At 41.2% G+C, this 16,294-nt stretch overlaps 1 protein-coding gene across 1 annotated transcript in view; it reads right to left on the bottom strand.

Annotated features, from left to right (window-relative positions):
• Positions 1 to 16,294, bottom strand: part of hnrnpll (heterogeneous nuclear ribonucleoprotein L like) — a gene marked incomplete at its 5' end in the record, with an annotated part of 55,400 nt that overhangs the window by 26,577 nt on the left and 12,529 nt on the right. The window lies entirely within an intron of this gene.

Below are 16,294 nucleotides of genomic sequence, written 5' to 3'. Positions count from 1 at the left end.
GCTTATGTTATGTTGATCACACTGCACTATATTGGTTCTCTGTTAAATTGTCTTACCACCACAAACATCCAAACATTTAGTTTATAACACAAGTCATTACATGCACAATGTTTGAGCCAGTTGTCATGATTGTAGGCCTAATTTACCATACAGCGCTTGTACATTTGCAATGTGCAGGCAGTTTTGACATCAGTAAACACATTAATCAACGTAACAAAATTTACAGATCTCAAAGAATGACCCCCCTACATTTAGGATTTATTTGTCCTCCCCAGGGGAGTAGTTAAAGTAAATTGTGTCCTTAAAATAAGCTATATAATTATATGAACCATTTATTTTAAAACAGAATTTGAGGTGGGATATTCCATTAGTAACATGCGTTACTATGTTGACTTGAGATCCAATCAAGCCTTCAGTTCCTTCACCTCACACTTGGTGTTCGACTGCCTCATTTCCTCAAAGCCTGGCTAGGGACCTTCAGCATGCAATTACTTGGCCTGCTTTTTTCAGCAGCGTTAGCTTGAGGCCCCTCTACTGCCCTGATCCATTACAAGAGCTGTCTGTAGTGACTGAACCTTTCTTCTGTCTTTTCGCTATCAATCCTTTCCCCCCTCTTCTCCTCCCTCTCTGTTTAGAAAACAATACCAGTGTACATTGCTCCACTTCTGACACAGAGACAAATTGAATCCCTGCTGACAGGAACTGTGCTTGAAGCGAGATGTTTTTTTTCCCTTTCGTTTTTTACAATCAACTGCATTCTTTCTTTTGCCCCCCCCCCCCCCCCCCAATTCTGTGAAGAAAGAATATTTATGGAATTAAAGGAACAAAAGTCTCTTCTCCCAATTTTGGGAGAAAAGCTTTTGTTAGAGACAAATTGTATTCAGTGTTGAACATGTTCATGAAGTGAGACCTTTTAAATCAAATATCTTTCTCAGGAAGAGGGAGAGCAAAAACAGATAAAAACATGATAATGTTGCTTGCCAGTATGACAGGAAGTGAAACATGTATCTATGGTGTAAATCTCTGACAGGCACAGAAGCAGAAAGCACATCAAGAATAAAGGAATGAGTTCTTTGTAGGGATACAATTACCAGGGTTTCAGAGGCACTCCTTGATTCCCAAAGTTGCTTTCCACTAAATATCTGAGCTGTCTCCATTTGATGCCTGGCCTAGAACAATGTCTAACATTCTCTGACCACACAGAACTTTCATCTCCTATGCTTTCCATTCTCTACATCTATAATTCTAACTTCCCATTTTCTTTCCACTTCCTCTCTCTGGACTGTCGTTTTCATTTGTTATAATTCTCGAACACTCTCGAATGCTCCATCCTCTTCTTTGGCTCACTTTCTCTTATGTATCTCTCTTTTTATCCCTTCTTAAATATGCCAACTGCAATTTGAAGAAATCTCTATTCTTCCAGGACTTGGTGTTCCTATGTGGGGCATTGTGTGGGAGTCCCTTCTTCAAAACGTTACTAAGGCCAGGCCTTAGCCTTAAAAACAGCACCAGTCAACTCCACCCTTGACAGGCAATGCACCAAAGCCAGTTTGAGGGAACGGCGGCCATCAGCCCTCACAAAGCAAATTGTTGCTATTGACACTTGAACGGTGCGTTCACACTGCAGCGACATGTATCGCTTGCCATCGCTTGCCTTCTCACAGTGCACCATGCTCAGGGCGTGTCAGACAGATTAATGCAGAGTCATAGTTCTCTAAACAAGCATGGTTTCCCTAATGTTAGGGTCGCGACCGAAAATGGGTTGCATACACGTTTGTATTGGGTCGCAAAATGACAAAGAGAAAATGCATAACAATTCTATGATATGTGAAATAATTTTCAGAATTAAAATAGAAGATGAGCGTTCTTTTTGCTACACTAGTCTAGTTAGCACAGATGCTGCGTGCGAGGCGATTTACCCCTCCCCCCTTCTTTTCACGATCAAACACACAACTCGGTCGTGAGAAATGGTTGAAATGCGTGTGTCACACGGTGAAACCGTGAGAGTTGGCAGCTCTGAGGAAAAGTTTTTAACGTTGGCTTCACCAAAGCCATTTAAAATGCCTCAGGCCCCATTTATACGGAGGAAAAACGCTTATTTTTGAATGTGGTTTGGCCTTTTATTTACACGAAAATTGAGGTTTAATCACGGAAAACAATAATTTCTAAAAACTCCAGCCAAAGTGGATATTTATGAAAACTCAATTTTTGTGTTTGCATGTGCACTCGGTTAAACTGAGTTTTAGGTTCTCAAACGTCACAGTATGCAACAAAAAATGCATCCCGTCATGTGAGCGTCCTGTTTGTAGTAATTTACTGTAATGGGGTCATTTATTTGTGAATTGTACGGTGGCCCTGAAGTGCAAAAGAACCCCCCTAATATGAGTACCTCCCCCAAATGAAAACACTCCCCCCGAAAACAAGTCAACTCCCCCCAAATCGGATGACTTGTTCACCTCCCCCAAATACAAAAACACGCTCCCCCAAATGGAAAACGACATTACATTAACTCTGAACGGAAAGGGTAGGTACTACACTTCAGCGCTGATTGGATGCAGTAGGCTAACTAACAAGATAAGAAATTGATCGACTGAAGTACAAAATGCCATAGCCTGACAGAGTTACATGCACCAGGCCACTTATTTGGGTATCGAAGCATGTAGCATAGGCTACTAATGCAACAGCATAAATTGCGTGTTAAACGTAAACATCAATAGCCAAACAACTAGTCCACTTAACTCCGTCATTATCATGAACTTAATTGTTTTGGTTGGAAGGAAAGAGGAAATATTTGTGTTAACAATTCAGAGTCATATGACTCGCTGCTGACTACTCTTATAATCAGGGTCATTCCTATGAAACAATCTTAGATATGCTGTTAACGTTTCACAATATTAAAATAAGTAGGCTACAATGCGCACGCTAAAAACGCAGTTGCAGGAAGCAGGACTTGTCAGAAGAAAGAACTAATAGTCAACTAATAGAACAAAATGCCACAATGACAGAGTAACGTGGACCAGGATATAGTTGTTTGGCTATGGATTTTTACTTTAACACGCAATACTTTAATTAAGTATTGTACTATTTGCTACATTTTTCGATGGCCAAACAAATGTCCCTGTGCACGTAACTCTGTCAGGCTATTGCATTTGGTACTTCTGTAGATCAATTTCTTATCTTGTTAGTTAGCCTACTGCATCCAATCAGCGCTGAAGTAGTACCTACCCTTTCCATTCAGAGTTAATGTAATGTGTTTTTGAGTTAATGTAATGTCGTTTTCCATTTGGGGGAGCGGGTTTTTGTATTGGGGGGAGGTGAACAAGTCATCCGATTTGGGGGGAATTGACTCGTTTTCGGGGGGAGTGTTTTCATTTGGGGGATGTACTCATATTAGGGGGGTCTGTTGCACTTCAGGGCCACCGTAGAATTGCGTTACATTTGTGAATAACGAAATACATTTGTGCATCGCGTTACATTTATTTGTGAATCATTCAAGCAAATGAACCTCGCGCCTGAAAGGTAAAGGAAGTTGATCGTGCTATCCGTAGTTGTTTTGAGGAACAGCACACTTTTTTTAACACCCGTCGACTACACACCCGGTTATGAGGCGTTACCATGAATTTGTCCCTGCGGATAGCGACGATCCACATACGCCTCAGCTCCTCATCGACAGGAAAAGTAAAACAAACTACTTTCCAGATGCCTGGCACTGTGGCACACAGCAGTGTTCGAAAGTTGTACCAGACACTCTCTGGTATTTAAACTTTGACTTGTTCATGTCAACTAGCGTAGCATCTAACGCTACCTACCATAACAAGTGGATGCGTAGCCTAGTAACGGATGTTTTTGCTGTGGCTGAGATTTCAACGGCAGTACGTCACATTAGCCGTTGGCATAAAGCCTATTCTGATTGGTTTGCATGGCTTTATCCTTTACATTACACTGCCGCTTACAGGTTTGGCATAGTTATGATGGCGCTGGGGGCGTATTTATGCGGGTTCATGTAAACAGAAATATTTTTGAAAACAATCTTGTGTGTAGGCTACAATGTTATTTTTGAATACGGAGCGGCAGAAATATTTGTTTCTGTAAACACCCGGCTATGTGTAAACGTGGCCTCAGTGTGTTTTATGTGGGGACCTGCTCAGTAATGGGAGCTTAAAAATTTACAAATTGGAAAGACATCTCCAAATGAGGCATTCTCAGAAATGTAAGTCAGTACAATTTGAAATGTTTTGTGTGTCTGTTAGTTGCAATGCCAATGGTTATTTTGTGACTAAAATGTATGTTGATAGCTAGCTAGCTAACGTTGCTACTAGCTAACTTTACATATAGTGGTGTTAGCCAATGCCGCACGACATTCCGCCCCTGTTGTCCCTAATGTGGATTAGGCCGCAAAGTGCATGTATTCAATGGAGGATTATAGGGGCCAAAACTAAATAAATAAATACTGTAACACAAATCTTAAATAAATGACTAATTATATAATATAATATAATAATCATTCAGCGTAGCTCTCAATAAGATGTGAAAAAAAGTAATTGGCAGTTGCCTCCATCTCTTCAGCTACCGCCAACATTTCGACCACTGTAGCATGCAATATTTCATTCATTGAATCCGCACAAGGTGCTGCCATCTTGGATTAGTCCAAAGCAGTTGAGTCAAGTTGAACCACCAATCAGAGGCTTTAATCCGCCCCCTGATTTGGTGACGGGGGCCAACAGATTTATTTTGCTGCAGCAAGTTGCACCGTGGATAAATGTAAGGATATATAAATAAATGTAAGTATAAATAAATAAATGTGAACACATTAAAATATACATATATATATATAAACAGAAATACATTTTAACATTTATATATTTAGTGTCTCATAACATTTGTAATTTCTATATTTTGTATGTCAATTAGGCATTACATTATGTAATTAGTTATTTATTTAAGCTTTGTGTTATATCATTATTTATTTATTTCGTTTTGGCCCTTATAATCCTCCATAGTATTCAACTTTGTGTTGACAGCGGAAGAGTCATTAATGTGTGGTGTCATGTTACAGTAGGTTAAAGGCCATTTCACACGACTTGCGTATGTGCTGCAGATAAAATGCATTGGAATTAATGAAAGAACACAGACCCAACATTGCACTTACAATTAGAAACCAAGTATTTTCTCGCGTCTAAGCGCGCAACTCTGCTCAAATGACAAAAAAATACTACATAAATTGCCATAACATCAATATTTTGATAGGAACTTTTTGTAATCCGTGGTAAAAAAATTTTTTTTTAGTGGTGAGTGTTATACTATTTATAATAAAAATATAACTTGATGATAAGTTATTTGGGCGCATGCCTAGTTTGCTTATAGCAAACGCCGGCCCTGGCTAACGGTTAGCATTCAAAAGAAGGCACGTGTCTCTTCAAGTGAGCTCTCAGCCTTGGTGAGTGAAACATATTTTATCATCCTGCCTTTGTGGTGCTGGTCCGTGCATTGGTCATATTTTTGGTCTGGATTGATAGATATAGATGGTGACGAGGCAGAAAGGGAGCATGTGTCTCACCCTGGCTTGATGACCCCTCCCCATTAATCTACCCAGACGCTCCCTTGTTACCCCGCTCCTCATCTCCCTCCATTGGCTTCCCATCACGGCCCATATCAGATTCAAGACTCTGGTACTGACCTTCCGAGTGGTGAACGGGACTGCACCCGACTACATCACGTCTCTCCTCCAGCCTTACACCCCCCCCCCCCACCCCCCCGCCACTTACAATCTTTTTCTGACAACCGTCTGGTGGTCCCACCGCTCAAGAGTACCCGGTCCAAACACAAGCTCTTCTCCTGTCTGGCTCCCCAATGGTGGAATCAACTACCCACCTCCATCAAGGACACTGACTGTCTCCCCAACTTCAAGAAAAGACTCAAGACGCACTTGTTCCTGTTAGTTTCCTTCAGGATCACAATGACTCTTATTGAGAGACTTATTGCTCTTGTTGGTTAGTTGTAATGGTTTTAAATTCTTGTACTCGCTGTGAACTATTTTACTGTTGATTGTTTTCTCTGCGTCCTCTAGCCCCAGTACCAGATGACACCAAACTTTTGATCTAAATGCAACCACTGTTTGATGCTTTGCAACAGTCGCCTTGGGTATTTGCAGGTTCCGCAGTCACAGACTGCGTACTGTTTGATCTGAAACCTAGCTACATCAAAGACGTCACACCCAGCCACCGAAATGGCCAGGAAAGATACTTTCCTCCTCCTGCTACAGCAACTGTTTGAACTGCTACTGTTTGTCTGTTGCAAATTTTTGCCTTTAGCAAATGTACAATGGTGCACAGGCAGCCCCGTGAGGTCTGTTAGATCGCTTCCGGATTGTTTTAGAGGAAAGCGTAGTGTCAAATGTGTTGTTTGTGGGAAGTTCTGAGGACACAGTATGAGGTCCTGTCCCATGATGAGGGGAATTGAGAGTTGTGCCTCGTCAGACAGCTTTCTTATACCCTTGCTCAATTTGAATTTAGCTTTTTATTGTGTCATCTGTTTACATTATTTCAGATTTTTATATAATGTTGTACTTGAACACCATGAATGTTAGGTTGAATAGAATCACTTTTCAGTTTCTAAACTGACTCACATTATAGCCACTGTAGCACAGGCCAAGCTCTATTCCCTACAGGTTTAAAGTAGAACATCAAGTTGACAGGGTAAAGATATTTTTCAAACACAACCCTACTTAGTTTCTTGGAAAAATGGTGCAAGTTTGAAGCCGAATAAAATAAAACGTTTAAATGAAAATAACAACCTTTAGGTCCTTTGTCACAAACACCTCAAACAGGAGCAAAGAACTACAAGCACTTGCAGTTTTGCTCGACACAGAGCACGACCTTATTTCCGGCAGCTGAGCTGAAGGCTTTGCGAAGCCGCACCAAGTCACATTACATTACAATTACACGGAAATAAGAGTATGTCACAAGCCTCTGCAATAAGACCTTGGTTTGTTGCTTGGAGCTGGCAGATGGAAAATGGCTGGTGGGGAAGAACAGATTCAAAAGGATTTAATGTCAGGCATTATTTCCATGTAAAACTGTTATTTTAATCAGATGTATTTGTGCTGGGCTAAAGCTAAAGTTTACATCAAAAATAATTATACAAAATAGATAGATGACAAGGTACTACACAACATCTTTAACAACCACCTCTCACATCACACAGCACACCAACTCCTCTGCCCTTGTTTTATTACAGAGAGCTCTGACCTACAGGTATTTATCAGGAACTGACATCACCCACTTTAAAATGTTGCACAGAACCCCCCCCCCCAAAAAAAAAACCCCACCTCACACTAAAATAGCATCGCTCCATATGACCACATAGCCACTTACTGTATATGTTCAATAGGATTTTCCCAATAAAAGATTGACTTAGTCAATCCCAGTCAATCTACCCCTCCCCCAAAAAACTGTGCACTCCCATTATATGTGCAGGCATTTGGAGGGGGGGGGGGGTTAAATGTAGACTCCTGCTGACACTCAAGGAGCAGATTAGGTCAAGCACTGCTCTTGTCTGAGACGGCACTCTGTTAAGTGTGGTGACAGCAGGTCACAGACAGAGGTTGACAGAATGTATGAGCGTGCGGAAAAGAGACAGAGTGGTTGTGAGCTTACCACGTGTCTACAGGTGTGTGGAAATGTGTAATCATACGTGGATGGGTAAAAAGAAAGTCAAGTGGCTGTCTGGACCATCAGGCCTGTCACCGATGGTGCCCTACATTGGTTGGCCGGCACAATAGTGCGTACAAATCAGCAAAACAAATTGAGTTAAATGTATTGCACGCCAATTGCCTCGAGCTCATCTCTGACTGTGCTCGTCATGTCCCCCCCCCCCCCCCTGCAAGGTTGTCATATTTTCAAGTCAAGGTTTGCTAGCTTGCAAAGCCAGGTCTCGGGTATCGTCGTGAAGTTGGGAGAAAGCGTAAGAAGAGTTCTACAGTAGGTCAACTCCCCCTCCCCTCTCCCCTTGCTGATAGAGAGTTGATGCATTGTTTACAGTGGTAGCTTTCCCTGCGTGAAGTAAGAGAGTTTGGGGGGGCATCACCGTTGGCAACAGGGGAGGGAAAAGCGTGTTTCCGCTGAGCACGGAACATTCCCCTCTCTTCTCAGGGTCGAGCCGCTGGGGTTGTCTCCACCCCCATCAGTTAGAAAAGAGAGGATGTGACAAGGAGCCCCGACAGCGAAACTTACACTCAGGTCGGGAGACAAGGGCGCTCAAGGACAGTGCACTCCTCGGGCCACCCTTATTTTATTTTTTGGTGAGTCTCCATGGTGACTGAACCTTAGCTTTTTTTGGGGGGGTGGCTGGGTGTGGGGTTATGGGGGCTGACAGGCAGGAACATGTCCCTTTCCTTCCTGCTACATTCAACAATGAAGGTGTAAGGAGGGTTCTTTGCACATACGCATTCATTCGACATCTCATCATCTGACGGCTCGTTGCAAAGATGCATTTGTCTCTGAAGTAGTGCAGTGTCATTAAGGTGCTCTCATAAAACCTGCTCTTTCTTGTTAAAACAAGTGCGACAACCATTTCCAAGATCAAACGTTGGCATAATTGATCTTGTCCACAGACCAAGCTCTGAAAAATAAGTACATTTCACTCAATCTTATAGCTGTAATAGCTCATTGTTTAGTTATCTGTGTAACACAGAGAACTAGATGTTTATGGCATCTTAAAAGTCATAATATACTTTCAACATAGAATCTTTCACAACTGAAATTGACTGTTGTAGCCTATATAAAGAGAAATTATATTTGGCTTCTGTACATAGGTACAGATGACAATGCAACCCTAGCAACAGTAGTGACAACAATAGCCTGTATCTACAGAGAAACAGAGTAATGACCAGAACATGAAGTTTTACGGGATCCCATTCATAGTGCTGTCATGTCACAACTAGATGCAGCCACTCTCTTGCCACAACATCTCTCCTATCTTCCATCCTATTGGCGAGATATTAAAAACTACAAACTGGACCTGAGTCCGACAATTTGTTCCCAGAAATATGGAGTGGTGTATACAAGCATCCTGCACACTAATGGCCAGTAAATAGGACACAGATACCACAAATCTATAATCAAGTAGCATTTACAACTAAGAACCTCAGACTTGGAATAATCAGTCAGAGATTCACCCCTTATCATGTGTCACTGACATTGATACAATAAGCTCCCAACCAGAAAGAAAAAAGAAGGGAGTGTTCCCTGTATAAGCATGCAAGCAGCAAATTAAACACCTACAGTTTATTACTGTTTTTTTCTTCTGCCACTCAAGGTAGAAAGAGCCCTCCCTTTCCATCTTGAACCATCCTGCTAAATTTTTTATAGTGTTTCCTTGCCTCCTGTCATGCAACAAACCCACTCACCCTTCCCTCCTCTCACTGATACCTACCCTGTGTCACATTAGTTCAGCCGCGGTGCTCAGATGAGGCAGCAAAAGAAAGCAAGGTCTCTGGTATTTTGCTCATATCGCTCTGGTACTGTATCCCTTTTCTGCACTGTTGCCACGTGTTTTGTTGTGCGCCGCCTGCGATGGGAGAGTTGCGCTGTCTTGTTGTTGAGGTGTAATCTGTGCTGTGTCCAGTATTTCCAGTGTTATTATATTGTGTAAGTGAAAGTCCCCCCTTGAAGAAAATACAGTATTTGGTTTTATTCAGGTATACACAGGAAGACCAGGTAACTCTTTGCTTATGAAAACTGATAATTTTGTGCAGTGTTTGAAGGCTAAAGGTGAGAGAATAAAATGAAATGTGAGGTTTTTTGTTCATCTGGGTTTGCACAGGAGTTTTTCAAGAGGGAAAGGTCAGACACTAAACATTTATGAATTCTGTGAGTGTTTCTGTTGCGCCAGTGGCGATGTGATTTAGAAAATCCCAATCTCCTCTTATTATGGCTTTTTCATGAAATATGCAAACTGTGGTTGGTTGTACAGAACAAAGGTCTGTTTCAAGTTTTTCACATGAAAAAAGTATTTGGCAGAACTGTGTGACAAAAACAATTGGGGTTGGTTGAAAAGAACAATTAGTTAGGGGAGTAAACAGTGTGTGGATGAACAAAAACAACATCTTGTTTGGCCTTGGCACAGTGAGTGGAGTCTTCCCTGAGTGATTTAATTGAAACCTCCACAAACAAGGTGGCCCTGTTCTGTATTATGGGATTATATCATTATTGGCATCCTCAATAAATAGAATGTTGCAAAAACATTAAACAAAACGAGTGAATGAAACAAGTTAAATTATAATGCTATGGTTTCTTAAGCATTTGTCTGCATTTGATGGTCTTTTGCAGTGGGCAAGAGGTGCATACTGTATACTGTATATTTAAAGGTAATTCAGTTGTAGACAGATTAATCAGTCAAACAAGACTTCTCAAAGGTAAATTATCCTTTATAGACACTTTAAATTAGGCATGCTTGTGTGTGGATGTTCAACCAATGGCTGTTCTTACATTCCACATTCATTGCTGAGCAGTGAGGTCAACCATGTGACGAATGTAGATATATTTCTTTACATGTGGATGTATGGTATTTTTACACAGCAGTGTGTAACTACTTTTTTTGTCACAAATTGAAAAGGTTCTTCCAGGGAGGAGAGGCGAGAACGCTAGTTGACTGTTTTATAAACGTGGCCCTGTCCCTTTCAACTGCTCAACCCTCAATGCAGACTCTCTGCAGTGTGGACATCACAATATCCCGTACAATGCATCACATACAGACACCTTCAAAGCTGGCTGTCAGACAAAATACTGCGGTACATTAACCAACGTCATCTTCCGTTTAAGGACACTGCAATGCTCAAACATTGTGATAGCCATGGCTTGAGAACACGTGTAAGAAAATTAGCTTTTTTTAAAAGACCCTTTAAAGATTTATGAATTGAATGGATGCCTGCTTTTCTCATTAATCATTTGAAGGGGAATTCAGCTTGAGCACCAACAAGGCCACCTTTCCATATAGGATTAATGAAGGAACGCACGCAAGTGCATATGCACAATGATGTCAAATGGCAATCAAAACATATACGTAAAAAATTGGATCTGTATGGAACCGCCTCCCCTTACAGTGTTGTACAAAGGAGGGTCAATATCACTATAAAGTGCCTTTGAGACTTCACAATTTGAAAATCGGAGATTTTCCATTTAACTTCATATGTGTTGTATTAAGGAGACCTTAATCAAGCTCCAGCACTTAATAAATAAATTAATTTTATTAAAATTAATTAACCGCAATACAAGCAAGGCATAACATTTGACATTTTTGGCTAAGGTTAGCATTTAATGAACATATGGTGTACCTGCAGTTAGCAAAGTGATTCACTGTTGAAGCTGACCGCACTGTTTAAAATATATATTTTGAAGAAAAGTTTTTATATTAAATAATATTTCACAATGACAGGGTGGACATGCACCACGTTAACTACAAACACAACATGATGAAAATTAGGAAATATAAGTGTAGATACTTATTGGGTGTGCAGCAGATGTTTTAACATCCACTCAAGAAAGATCAAGTTAGGGAGGTGATGTCACTGAGTACCGTATTTTTCGGAAAATAAGCTGCATTTTCTTTAAGACACACCTCACCAGAATGGGAGCTTTGTGTTTGTAAATTGGAGTACATAGTCAGGTTCACTATATATTTGTGTGGGATTTTGGGGGGGGGATTTACTAAACCATACATTTTTGGAAAGGTTATTGTATAAGGAGGAAAAATCAATGTTTTCATTTGCCTAGATGTCTATGTGGCGGCCATATTGAATATTTTTTAAATGGCCGCCGTAAAACTTTAATTTGTAATATCTCAGCTTCTGAATAAGATGGAATGTTGATTTTAACTGCTAAATACCCTCAGGGTCAGGGAATCCAATGGTGCTACAAGCTACAAGACTTTACCACATAAACCCATAGATGCATAAGTGGGTCAAAAATGACCTGGTGTGGTTGTTTTCTTGCAATATCATTCTAATTAAAAGTTGTTCACATTTAATATTCCATGTTCCTCAAAACCCTTTTTTTATCATCCCATTGAAATACATCCACAATATGGGTAAGAAAATTACACATCACAAGCAGTTGGTCAGATAAGTCAGAGTTCCTTTTATTGAAGAATGAATTAAATTAACTTGAATAAAATGACCTAATGTAAATTGTTCTGGAACTATCGACATGCACATTTAGACCCCAGTATGATTGAGCAACAGTTTTTATTAGACAGGGTCTATACATCATCATAATCAACATCGCTTTCATACATCACGGCTTGGGAATCGTCATTGTTCTGGAATTGGCTGCTGCACTGACACGTCAGTACAGGCGAAGTATTTAGCTCTGCAGGAGCACCTCCCAGAAGAGGATTTACATTTGCATTGAACCAACTCAAGGATGGCTTTTGGGGCAGGGAGGACCTCTGTGGTCACTGGTTTGAGCATGCCATCCGAGTGTTTGAAGTATCCATTTTGCAGAGGATCCAGCTGTGGATCCTGCAGAGCCATGGCTGCTTGAGCCCATACTCTTGTTTGGACATGGACTCTCAAGATGTGCTGCTTCAGAGCTCCAAGTGTTGGAGGGAGCTTGTCACTTTCTGCCCTATGTTTGCAAAAGAGATGCCATCGCAGTTGAGGGATTGCCTTGATGTTGATCCCCTTGAGTGAGTAAGCTGCGCATATGAAGGATTCCAGGGCTGGCAGCATACCTTCGTCACATCTGCTTCATTCAAAAACATCTGCAGAGCTTTGACAATATCTTAATCTGCTTTGAGGTAAACCTGCAGTCAGGTTGCCTTGCCTATGAGGGAGAACCTTCCTGTGTTGTCAGCCCCAGTGAATGCATGGAAGGCTGGCAAAGCTTTTGATTTTTCTTTACCTAGAGCTCACCACAGTGGTTCAATCGGCACAACACCAGAGGCCATAGAAATGGACGTGTTCTTCAACATGAGATCCTAGTTTGCTGTGACTAGCACTAAAATATCTGTATCTGGTGAGAAACACACCAACTGTGCATCATGTGGGTTTCGCTGTGAAGCCAGCACAGCCTGGTGGATCAGCAGTGTTTGCTTCTTTGTGGTTGTTTTCTTCAAAGACAAGGTCTTTGTTGCTCCTAGTGAGTACAGAAGCAGATGTGATGATCAGCTCGGAGGATCCCTTGTTGTACTCCAGAGTTTTGGCAGCAAGATATTCAGTCAGATCACTCTTAGTCTTGTCATGGGAGAGGAACCTGCTCATTGGGAATTGGGATGTGTTTGATGTTGGTGTAATCACTGACTTGATTACTTTTCCTTGTCTTTGTTTATCTCTAGTTGCACTCTTCAGAGAATCTGCCCTAACACAAGAATGATTTTATCATAATCTCATGTTAGTTGCATCAGTCTGTCATTGAAGCTGCCACATATCCTTGACTGTCAATACAGTCGCAGTTTTTCTCAGCTTCTGCACAAGCATCATACCGTCCACCAGTGCTATCTTCCGAATTGGCTAATCAGTAGATGTGAGGTCTGTGAGTCCTGTACAATGCACCATGGTGAGTAGAACTTCCAACTTGAGGTGGCTGATGGTGTTCATGGGGCATGTCTTCTTTTGTCAGCTTCTCAAGTAGATAGATTAACTTGGACTTGTCACAGTGCCCTTGGTGTCAGAGTGAATTCATAGTTTCCTATGGCCTCTTTCTGGTTGATGTCTCGGTTTGACCTGGCAAGTAACATCAGCCTTGCAAAAAGGTCCTTGGTGTCCTTCAGATCTCTTTATTATTATCTCTCTCTATTGTCTCTGAGTTTCACTGTAATCTTCTTGTTCCCAGACAGGAACATCTTGTAGTTGGCATGTATGCCAGTTCACCTTATTTGCATGTGGACCATGTATGGCACTAAATACATTTTTCTAGGAAAGCACAATGTTTAAAGGGGGGGGGGGGGGGGGCTCACACAAAGAGTAGCCTAGGGGCCCCTGACCACCCTGGAAGGGTGAATATGGTAAAGTGTAACTGGATTCCTTGACCCTGAAAATGTGGGTTTAGCAGTTAAAATCAACATTCCAACTTATTCAGAAACCGAGATATTACAAATTGAAGTTTTACGGCGGCCATTTTTTTAAACTTAAATATGGTCGCCATATAGACAAATCTGAGCAAATGCAAACATAGATTTTCTGACTCCTTATACAATAACCTTTCCAAAAATGTCTAGTTTAGCAAATCCCCTAAAAGTTCCCACAAAGGTTAAAATCTGAATATAATGAACCTGACTAACAAACTGCACTGGAATATCGGCTGCATTTTAAACGGGAACAATACCGTAGCACCGGTGGTGTCGCCCAACTGGTTACCACGCTAACTGGTTCCCCAGCTGTGCGTTCACTAGGGATGGGAAGATTCACCGATTCGCATCGGTGCCACGGCATAAAAGTTCACGATGCGATGGCCCGGATCAAAAAAGTGTGCACCGGATACAATGTGGAATGAAATCGCGATGCATCGTTTCTAACATCTTTGCATCGGTATAATCCGATGTATTTACATAGAATGATGTGTATGCGAACACCTTTAGTATTTATAAATTTAACTAATGATTTGTGACCAATAATTTTATAATTAGTTAGTTTCTTAAGCACGCTCTTATCTCCACTGCTGTCAGTGGCCGATTATCGTGAAGTCTCTCGGCAAAGTTTCGCGCGAGTTGGAGGCGTGTTCGGTCGAGTGTTATCATGGCGGAGGAAGAGTTACACGTTACTACAAATTGCAATAAATCCAAGGTTTGGCAACACTTCAGATTTTACAAGAAAGCTGGGCAATTTGACAAGACCCATGCAATTGGCAAGATATATCGGACTGCTATGAAGTACACAGGCAGCACGGCTAATTTAGGTAGTCACCTGAAGAGGCTACACATGGTGTTTGTGTGGAGACGTCTGCCTCCTCCTCGGATTCAGCTGGCTACAGTCAGTGGCTAGCTCCACCGGTACCCTAAGCAAGAATAGGAAGCTATTTTCCGACAAAACAAATCCCTGTTGTGTACGACAAAGTAAGACGAGAGATAGCTGAGTCATTGAGAAAATGTTTAGGGAAAAAGTAGGACGTATGAGTTCAATTTAGTGTGTTGTATTATGACAGTGTTTACAGCAGCTTGTGACTGCCTGTAATAGTTAACCCTTTTTTACGTTCAGAGAACACATACAACAGGAAAGAAGGACTGGTTTAAGGCAAGGTCCAGGCCTGATGTTATTTTATCTATTGTCAGAGACTTTTAATATGTGAAATAAAACTTTCACTTGTTTAGTTAATTGATGATTTGCAGTCTGACAAAGAAATAAATCATAGCATAAATGTAAATCAATATGTACCATATTAAATTGCATGGCATCATATTCCCTTTGCATCGCATCTCATTGAATCGCATCATGTCGAATCGCACTGCATCGCAATAGGGGTGAATCGTATCGTATCGCATTAGTAGTTGCTTTTATGTATCTTTAATGTATCGGATCGTTGGCAGTGCATCGAGATGTGTATCGCATCGTCCTCAGTGATGGAGATGCACATCCCTAGCGTTCACGTATCAGTCTTCCTCCGTCACCAGATTCTTCACTAATTCACATACCTATTACTGGTGATTTTCAAGTCGGATCTCATATTTGCTGCGGCAAATATTAAAGTATGAAAGTATAGGCTACGCGTAGCCTGACTTTGTCATACTCATAATTCTAGTCAGAATATGAGTCTGAAAACTCTCTGTTGGGCTGTGACTATGGGGCTTGTTTCAACCGAACTCGTAAAACAAATGCCTCTTCGCTCAATTGGATAGACCTACAACCAATCAGAGCAACATAATATGTTGTTTGTTGAAAACAAATTCAACCCAAGGGCTCTTTCTTTTGTGACGTTGTTGATTGCGTTAATGTTGATCATCCGTCCATCATCGTATAAAGCCCGCCCTAGCAATTTCATTCAGATCCTGGTTTTATATAGTTGTTCCCAATACGAGACCCTCCAGACCCAGCTTCCCGACCAATTTTTTTTGTGGGCAAGGCGAAGTCGGGCTGCGAGCCAGGCTAGGAGTGGAATTTGATCGCACTATAGCAAAAACACGATTCCAAAAAGTCCATTGCTTTACACTGCAAGCTATTCTGGCTCATGAAAAAATTGCTAAATTGTTGCGTATTTATTTACTACGTTTGCCTTCAGGTAACATCTTGTTTTGGCTTCTTCTAAAACAACTGGTTCCCCGAATGTAGGCTACTAATCACGTATTTGGTGTTGTTTTGAGGTAA

Source organism: Hypomesus nipponensis, chromosome 21, assembly GCF_054491055.1.
Source record: "Hypomesus nipponensis isolate SF chromosome 21, ASM5449105v1, whole genome shotgun sequence".
NCBI lineage: Eukaryota > Metazoa > Chordata > Actinopteri > Osmeriformes > Osmeridae > Hypomesus > Hypomesus nipponensis.
Note: the sequence above shows the minus strand (reverse complement) of the source record. Positions and strands in the feature narration are given on the sequence as shown.